The 9,505-nt window shown below is 45.2% G+C and overlaps 1 pseudogene; it reads right to left on the bottom strand.

The window, feature by feature from the left end:
* Positions 1 to 9,505, bottom strand: part of LOC139024189 (lactation elevated protein 1 homolog B-like) — a 54,876-nt pseudogene continuing 45,371 nt past the window's right edge.

Raw genomic sequence — 9,505 nt, 5'->3', positions numbered from 1 at the left:
TTAATGCAGTCCCTTTGGGTCCAGTACATCTCCGTCTGCATCTCGGTCAGTCTGGACTGAGATCGTCCTCTGGAATGTAAAGATCTCCTCCTCTGCTGTGACCAGARACAGGCAGTCCCCCGCATCCTACAAACAGGACTGCAGAACAGAGTCATTAACACAACCACAACCTCAAACAGCGGGGTTAACACAACGACAACCATTACCACAAACAATCGGGTTGACACAAACATGACCACCAAGAGGGTTTAACACAAACACAGCCACAAACGGAGGGGTTATCAACACAACAACAGAGATGTTTATATCAATGATTGTGTTTGTGGTCATGTTGTGGTCTTGTTGTGGTTGGACCGTGGTCAACCCCGCTCAGAACCAGGACGTCGAGTAGCAGGCGGTTGCGGTCGTCCTTCCTCCCTCCAGAAGAGCCTCAGCCAACAGCACCACCCTCACCTGGGACAGAGGGACAATGGAATCGTAACAACACTAAGAACTGCAGTGAATTAGTGACACCTGCTGTGGGAGAGTGTGGATATATCAAATTACGGGGAATGCTATTACACGTACTGTACTTTCACAACAATACAGTACACCACAGTACAAATGTTGCCGTTTTAGAGCTCAGAGATTCTTGAAAGACGGGACAATCTCTATTTTTTTTGACAAATATATATAAATCATATTAACTACATTTGATAGACCAAAATATCAGCTATCACACCATGTAAAGGAACAACCAAATTTTTATTATTATAAAATGCAACTGGCTGGACACCATCAGACACCATACAATTATTGTGCAACAAGTGTTTATTGGCCTTGATTGTTTAATTCTAACATTATATGTAATACAAATCTCCAAACCTATTTTGTTTTGTTTTCCAACACTATTAAATGCTCCAGGGCTAATTTCATTASCATTTTGACATGTTTTTCTAGATTTAGAACATAAAACAACATTTATAAAGCAAACATTATCCATTAGGTCTAGCACAGCAAATACTTCAATTATTTAAGCATATGTTGCAGAACAGTGATTCAAATATTGTTCCGAATATTGACCTCACTGACGGAGGTGACAACAGATACTCAAAACAGACATTTTTTGTCTCTAAAAATAAAAGTTCAATACAAACATTTGTAAAATATGGAAAATGATTAATTAGAAAATCAACAATAAAAACATAACCGTTTTATCAGATCTTTCATCGTTCTGACGGCGTTGGCGTTAGACAAAAATCTGACGGAGATTATGTTTTTGTCACACCCTGATAGCACACCCTTTGTGCTTGTTTCCACCCCCCACCAGGTGTCTCCCATCTCCCCCCCCCCCATTATCCCCTGTGTATTTCTACCTGTGTTTTCTGTTTGTCTGTTGCCAGTTCGGCTTATCCAGGCAAGTCCTACATTACCAGCGTGTTTCGTTGTTTCCTGTGCTCTAGTTTTTGCTTTCCTAGTCTTCCCAGTTCTGACCTTTCTGCCTGTCCTGACCCTGTTCTTGCCTGCCGTCCTGTACCTGCCTGACTCTGATTTGGATTACGACTCTTTGCCTGCCCCTTGTACTATAATAAACTCCGAGACTCGTACTATCCGCCTCCTGTGTCTGCATCTGGGTCTTAGCCTGAGCCTTGATAGTTTTACAGAGTTGACAAAAATATAATTTTTTTATTCTTCATTCAAGTGGTATAAACAGTAGCAATTTTGTTTTTCTCAGATGCTTTATGACTCTAAAACCTTGCGGGCGCTGCTTCAGGGTGAGGGTGAGCATGGGGACATGGCGGATAAACACTCTCAAACGCCTAGGCCATCTTGAGGTAGTGACTGGCATCCACTGGCTGGAACATACAGAGACAGGGATAATAAGCATAAACACATACAGATGCGTGCATGAGTTTACTATCAACACACTCACACGTATAGTACAATATGTATGTAACCATTGTGAAAATTTTATTTTGCCAGTATTGGGCTTTAACCCTGACMACAGGGTGCAACCCCCCAGTACATTTTCTCTGAGTGGAGTAGAACAGGGAACAAGAGATGAAGGCTTGGCCCTGTAACGGTCCTTCACAAATACATTGTACTACCCAGTGTGTGTCATGCTACGGGAGGGTTGTATCTGTCACACACGTGCACACACAATTCTAATTATTTTTGTATGTGTGTACACTCATACACTAGACTGTGGTATGACTTGGTGAAAGAGCAGCTATTGATGTTGTTAATGGTCCCACTCACGCATGCATAAGAGTATATAGAAACACTTAAAGGCCAATGCTATTCTCTGCTCAACAACAACGGTCAACAATAGCCTGTAGTCATTGACATTGAAAAGAGCACAGAGGAATTATAATAGAATTGGAGTGGTCAGGAGGCGGGAGCATGGTCGAGAGAAGGGGGAACAAGAATGAGGAAGAGAAAAAAAGAGGCAGGCAGAAACGGAAGGACACAGAATGAGGCAGAAAAAGAGAGAAAAAGGACAATGAGTGGATGAGATGAGGACAGAGAGATAAGGGGGAAGCGAGGGCAAAAAGAGAGAAAGAATAAGAAAAAATAAAGAGATACGGTTAGAAAGAGAAAAGGTAGTAGAGAGTAGTCAACAAATAGAGAAGAGAGATACAACAACAATCAGGAGAGAGAATGGAGTTGGGAGAAAGAGAGAACGAAAGGCTGCCGAGTGGCGCAGCGGTCTAAGGCACTGCATCTCAGTGCTAGAGGTGTCACTACAGACATCCTGGTTCGATTCCAGGCTGTATCACAACCCGTCCTGATTGGGCGTCCCATAGGGTGGCGCACATTTTTTAAATGTTTTTTTATTTCACCTTTATTTAACCAGGTAGGCCAGTTGAGAACAAGTTCTCATTTACAACTGCGACCTGGCCAAGATATAGATAAAGCCCAGCTTCGTCCGGGTTCAGTGTAGGCCGTCATTGTAAATAAGAGTTTGTTCTTAACTGACTTGCCTAGTTAAATAAAGGTTCTATAAAAATAAACATTTAATTAAGAAAGGAAGAGAGAGAGAGAGAGCGATGAGAAAGAGGAATAGACATAGAGAGYGGATTGTTATGTAAGTAACTTACTCGATCACACAGTAGTTTGAAGGAACAGTCTGCGATGGTTCCACAGTCTTAATTTTCTGCCCTGCACCTTTAGAACCCTGGGACCCGTTACTATGGAAACACACACGCACACACTCTTGAATTGATAAATGTACCCAATATATAGCATTATAGCTGTTAATAAACAGAAATAACAATGGCCATTACTTCAGCCTTAATATCACTGCCCCTACTCAACACCCTCCTTTACTTTACTGGTCAACACACACACACAACACACACACACACACACACACACACACACACACACACACACCACACACACCACACACACACACACACACACACACACACACACACACACACACACACACACACACACACACACACACACACACACACAGAGAAAGGAGAGAGAAAGAGGGGGATAATAAAATATGAAATTAATAAGGCTGAAATGGCCACATCAAACGGCGGCGAGGAGGGTGAAGGAGCTTTTCACTCCATCTCCAAAGAACGGGATGTTAGGCTTTAAACACAAACCTTAGCCTGTGAATGCAAGGCGGAATGAGTCTACTTGTGTGTTTTAACTCTTGTTCAGGTTAAGAGGGTTGCGATGTCTTTTATTTGCATACACTGAAAGACGAAGGCACTTCAAATCTCCTGATCACCAATGAGCAACGTTATTCATACTCTATGTGTGTGTGTGTGTGTGTGTGTGTGGCTCAAACTTAATCATTCTGGATTTCTCTACTCCTTTATCCATCCCTTTCTCTCTCACTGTAGACTAGTGTCCTTACTCTCTGTCCTTACCTTCTCTTAACTCACTGCCTTTCTCTGTCTCGCCTCTTCTCTATCTTCTGTTGCCTCCGTCATATTGCATGCAAAGTGGCAGAACAGTTGTGTGTGTGTGTGTGTTTTGTTAGGTTGATGTAAAAGTATCCTAGCTGCCATYACTCTGTGTACTTTGTACTCAGTGTGTGTGTGTGACTCCATGGATAGACAGCTCATGAGAACCTCTCGTGTTCAAAGTGAGGTGCCTCCACTCAGCACTGATCCTTGCAGTTGCGAGGGGGGAGAGGTTAGGGACACGTGAAAACAGCAAACTCCCACAACCACCATCATAGAGGGGCACCGGGGCTTAGAGTGAGTGAGTGTGTGTGTGACCTCCATACTGTCCAACACAAGGCAATGGATGTACAGAGTGAAGGGAAAAGAAAGCACACACATCCAAGCATACATACGTACGCACACACATGTAGTAAACACACTCATGTACGCACGCAGGCCCAATCGCACACGCTCTTACATATAGTAGAGGTTCCCTGCTGTCTTCTCTAGTCGACCCCAGAGTCTAAGCCCATTGGCTGGCAGTATTCCAACACACAGAAAAACAAAACACATTGATTTGGCAATGTGGCCAAAACAACCTCGGCACCAAAATCAATGTGTGTTTGTTTGTAAGGGGGTTAAGAATAGAGAGGGTTGTGTGTAAGGTTGTTAAGAATAGAGAGGGTTGTGTGTAAGGGGGATAAGAATAGAGAGGGTTGTGTGTAAGGGGGATAAGAAGAGAGAGGGTTGTGTGTAAGGGGGTTAAAAGAGAGAAGTTGTGTGGTAGGGGGTTAAGAAGAGAGAGGGTTGTGTATAAGGGGGTAAGAATAGAGGGGAGAGTAAGAGAGAAAGAGGGAGATGGGGGTAAGGGGAGAAGAAGAGGGGTGTGGAAAGGGGGAAAGAAGAGAGAGGGGGGTTGGGGGGGGAGAAGAGAGGGAGAGGAAGGGTGAAGAATAAGAGAGGGTTGTGTATAAGGGGGTTAAGAAGAGAGAGGGTTGTGTGTAAGGGGGTTAGAAAAAGAGAGGGTTTGTGTGTAAGGGGGTTAAGAAGAGAGAGGGTTGGTGTGTAAGGGGGTTAAGAAAGAGAGGGTTGTGTGTAGGGGGTAAGAAGTATTGAGATTGTGGTTGTGTGTAAGGGGGTTAAGAAGAGAGAGGGTTGTGTGTAAGGGGGTTAAGAAGAGAGAGGGTTGTGTGTAAGGGGGTTAAGAAAAGAGAGGGTTGTGTGTAAGGGGGTTAAGAAGAGAGAGGGTAGTGTGTAAGGGAGTGAAGAAGAGAGAGGGTTGTGTGTAAGGGGGTTAAKAAGAGAGAAGGTTGTGTGTAAGGGGCTGAGAGGGTTGTGCGTAAGCGAGAGCGATAGAGTGAGTGAGAGGTGGACAACAGCATTACCACAGAAGGGTGACACAGGAAACGGCTGCTGATACAAGTATGGCAGGGAAGCACAAATGTCTGAACTAACTTGTTTTGCAGAAGGAATTTTGTCATGTTTCATTTGTCTTATTTATCTAGCTGATCTGCCATATGTTATTTATTCAAGTGGTACAGCAGAGTTTAAACTTCTTCTGCAGAGTTCAAGCTTTCCCAGCCAGTATAAAACGTCAACAGGATACATGTCAGCGAGTGTGACAAACTATAATCATCATTTCGTCCATTCTCAGAAAAAAACCAAGAAAAGAAAAACGTATATCATCAAACGATCCAAGCGATCGCCGTGCTACGCAAATCAGTATTCAATGACAGCTCGGAGCAAATTATGAAATCAGTGAATTTGTGCCACGGGCCTTGAGCTGTGGGATAATTAGCAATCACCACAAAGCAAGGGGAYGGAAATACTCCATTCTTCTCCCTCCGCTGTCAACTTCTTAACTACGCGCCCGCTCACATGAACAGGGTTCCCACTCTGAGCCAATTGGTTGAATCAGGCTTAATAACAACCTGACAAACGTACCATTCCCCGCGCACAAAAGGGACATGTCATTTCATCAACCTAGCCGCGACCTCGCCAAGCAGTGCCGCAGCCGACAGGTAAATAATCCCTCCACCATAACATCCACGTAACATCACAAACTAAAGCTAATCTTTTCTTGTCTCTCTCGCTCCTTTTGATGTATCTTTGATTTGTCTGTACTATAGACGCCTGAGCTCCAAGGTGGCCCRCCACACACACACACACACRAACGCAGGCAGACAGTAACACACGCAGTAAAACATGCACACAAACAGACAGACGTATAACTAATATTCAGAGCAGGTCTTGAAGGAAAAGAGAAAGAAAATAAGAGCGAGAAAGACAGAGAGGGGGGAAGAGAGACGTGAAGGGAACACAGTCAGTTATTTATAATCAGATGAGGAGGAGGCCTTGTGGGTCATTACATGATTACCGTCTTGAGGGGTTTGAGAAGTTCCTACTGCTTCCTCGCAGATTTCATCCACCCACATACTCTACCCTTTTCTACACCCCCCCCCCCCCACATGCTAGGATGTTACTCTCCACACTACTTCTCCACACAACCTTATCCCCAATTACACACTATCATATCCCAATACTGTCCTCTAGCTCAAAATCCTACACCACATTCTGGACATCCCTTTCCAATAAACAGGTAGTAGTGCAGTCACTGTCAGGTTAACTCGCTACCGGTCGAAGAGCACTCTTGCTTGCTTGTTTTCTCACAGAGTCATGACAGACATGAGAATCAGAGTCTCTTTAGAGACACATGTAAGCACATTTAACACATGTAGGTCCAATCATGTCATTGTCCAGGCTGTCCACCGCTCTCTCTCTGGACAGCTGTTTAGCATAAAAACAGAGTTTTTTTTCTCCTTCTGTCGCTCGCTCCTCAAAAAGTTGCTTTTGAGTTTTTCAAAGAGCGCGGTGCCATTGAGAGGCAACAAAAGCCAAGGATAGCTGACTACTGCGGCTTGATGAAGTCCACTCCCTCATTACCAATCGCAGGAAACATTTGATGCTTTTTTTGTTTGGCCCAGAGAATTGACCAGGTCTCAAAGAACATGGGGTGGGAAGGCTGAAAAAGAGTTGGGGGGAGGGCAGGGAGAGAGTGTGTGTGTGTGTGTGGGGGCGGGAGTTGGAGGGGAAAGGTTGTCATCCATTCATCCGTGTGTGTCTTACAGCCTGTGTGAAGGGGGAGAAGAAAGGGGAGGGAGGGATAGAGGGGTTGGGAGAAAGAGAAAGCCTAAAACAGTGCCTTTATGCTGGCCCGTCCTGGACGACTCTTCTGACATCAAAGTGTTTTCACTAACTGGGGAGGGAAGCGGGTGTGTGGTGAATTTATTCACTCCAAGTGACGCTACAGGGGGGACATAACAATGTGACCACCCTAATTACACCTAATGAGCTATTCCCTTAAAGTGTGACTGCCTTGGGTCCTGGATGGTTTGTTCCACGGGGTCGTTCTCACAACCTCCCCCTGCCTCGGCTGCTCCTCTTGAGGAAACATCTTTTGAGCACAGGGCCCGCCTTTAGGTGATCCAGGACCCCACTGAACCCCCCCAGCTCCACTTCTCCAGACCCACCCACCCACCCAACCCCTAGCTGGAGCATCCCTCCCGTATCCCCCCACGACATGCAGCGGCATGGGTAGGAGGGTGTCCCATCTGCACCTGGCCACTAGCGCTCCAGAAGCAGACAATCACAACAGTACTCCTATAGGAGGGAGGCAGTCAGAGAGCAAGAGAGCGAGCGAGAGCAGGAGACTGAAATGAAGAAACACGGGGAATGGAAGGAGAGAAATACAAATAAATGTAGGTGCACATGTGAGAAAAAGGAAAAAGAGATAGGGAGTGAGTGATGGAGAGAGATGTGGAGTGTGTAAAACACTAGTCTCTCCTGCTCTCTTTCATGATCTAATTGAGACATTATTAGATTAAAGCTCCTGTCACAGGAGCTCTGAGGAGGCCTGTCACACACACACACTCACTCACAGAAAAACTTAGAATAAATATTCTAGGGGCAAGACAGAATGCCAGCCCTGAAAGGAAAAGGCATTAAAAATAAGAACACCATTACATTTCACCGAAAGAATGTCCATGGAAGCAACAAATGTAAGGCTATTTATATTCCATTGGAAAATACATGACTTGAACCCTCTGCTGTGAAAAAAGTAAAACCCAAGGCACAAGGAGCATTATTGTTATGTAACTAAATGCCAAGGGGACAATAGCAGCCATCAATTTTCATTTACTGGGAACTCTTCAAACCCCTCTACATAGGTCCTCAACAGACAGAAAGGCCTTTACTAGAGAGGAACACAACCATTTCAGTCAATTTTTTCCTTGCAGCAGAGCAATCTGCACTGGTCGACTTATTTATAAAAAATATATATTTTCAAAAAAGAAATGGCTGCCATACAAAGCAATTAGCCACCACAATGGAAGGATAGATGAGGAGAGAAAAAAATACAGACAATCAAGTTATCATATTTCTCCGGCATCAAAAGAGGGCAGGGAAAAATATTCAGTACACACAGAGTCCTGTCCTTGGGCCTACAGAGAGGAAGAACAGAGGGAGAGAAGAAGGAGAAAGAGGGAAAGAGGGAAAGAGAAGGAAAGACAGAGAAAGAAAGAAGAGTGAAGATGAGAAAGTTGGAGGGACAGAGAAAGAATGCAGAAAGAAATGCTGAAGAGAATGAAAGGGGGGGATAGAGAGAGGACAGATCGAAGCGAGTATGATATCCCTCTCTCGCTCTCTCTTTCATCTCATATGTAACTACCCCTGTGAGCGCTGGGAGCAGTAGGAGGGGGCTAGGCAGGAGGGTAGCAGAAGATTCGGCAAGGTAGCTAGTGGGGGGCAGAGGCAGGGTGGTTTGGGGGGCTTGGGAGGGTGGTTTGTGGGGCTTGGCAGGGTGGTTCGAGGGTCCCTGGGATCTCCTCTAATCAGAAGTCAATAGAGATATAAGATATCCAATCTGGAGAGGAAGGAATTAACCCCAAACACTCCAGCTCAGGTGACAGGGAGGAGAGTTAAGAGGCAATTTTCACACCCTCACTCATTCACTACTCCCCCATCCTCCCAGTTCACACCAGGGCTTCACCCCAAAACACACTGACTCTACATCCAAAGAGTCAGAGGGATGGAATCATTGGTCCCTTCCAGCTTTAATTCTAACTATTAAGGGTCACCCAGTGGGGGCGAGGAACCACCCCCATCACAACCCCACCACCCCTTGCTAACTTGGCAGGACGTCCACTGTTGGGAGGGGAGCATCCCCAAACTCTCCACTCCACCCCAAAACCAGATGGCCTCACAAAAGGGAGCATGGGAGTATGAAAGAGAGGGGGCAAAGAGGAGGCAGAGAGAGGGCAGAATAAAACCAGGGGTATTTACAGGCTGGATTAGGATGAGGGCAAGGGGTGGAGAGGGGAGCATTTTGGGGTTGGGTGACTTTAAGGCCCTGGTGAAAGACCAACATGGAGGGGGACACAGAGTAGAGCTCCAGTGACCCTGAAACTGTTCATTAAAACACCCCTAAACCAAACCTTATTAATCCCCTGAGAACCTGTGCAATCCACAACCAATGGGTAAATAGACGTTTGTGAATGCTTTATCTCTAGTGGTTAGTGGTTGTGTTAACTACATAGACCAGTGGTAAAAGGGTAGTC

Source organism: Salvelinus sp. IW2-2015, unplaced genomic scaffold (genome assembly GCF_002910315.2).
Source record: "Salvelinus sp. IW2-2015 unplaced genomic scaffold, ASM291031v2 Un_scaffold1157, whole genome shotgun sequence".
Classification (NCBI taxonomy): domain Eukaryota; kingdom Metazoa; phylum Chordata; class Actinopteri; order Salmoniformes; family Salmonidae; genus Salvelinus; species Salvelinus sp. IW2-2015.
Note: the sequence above shows the minus strand (reverse complement) of the source record. Positions and strands in the feature narration are given on the sequence as shown.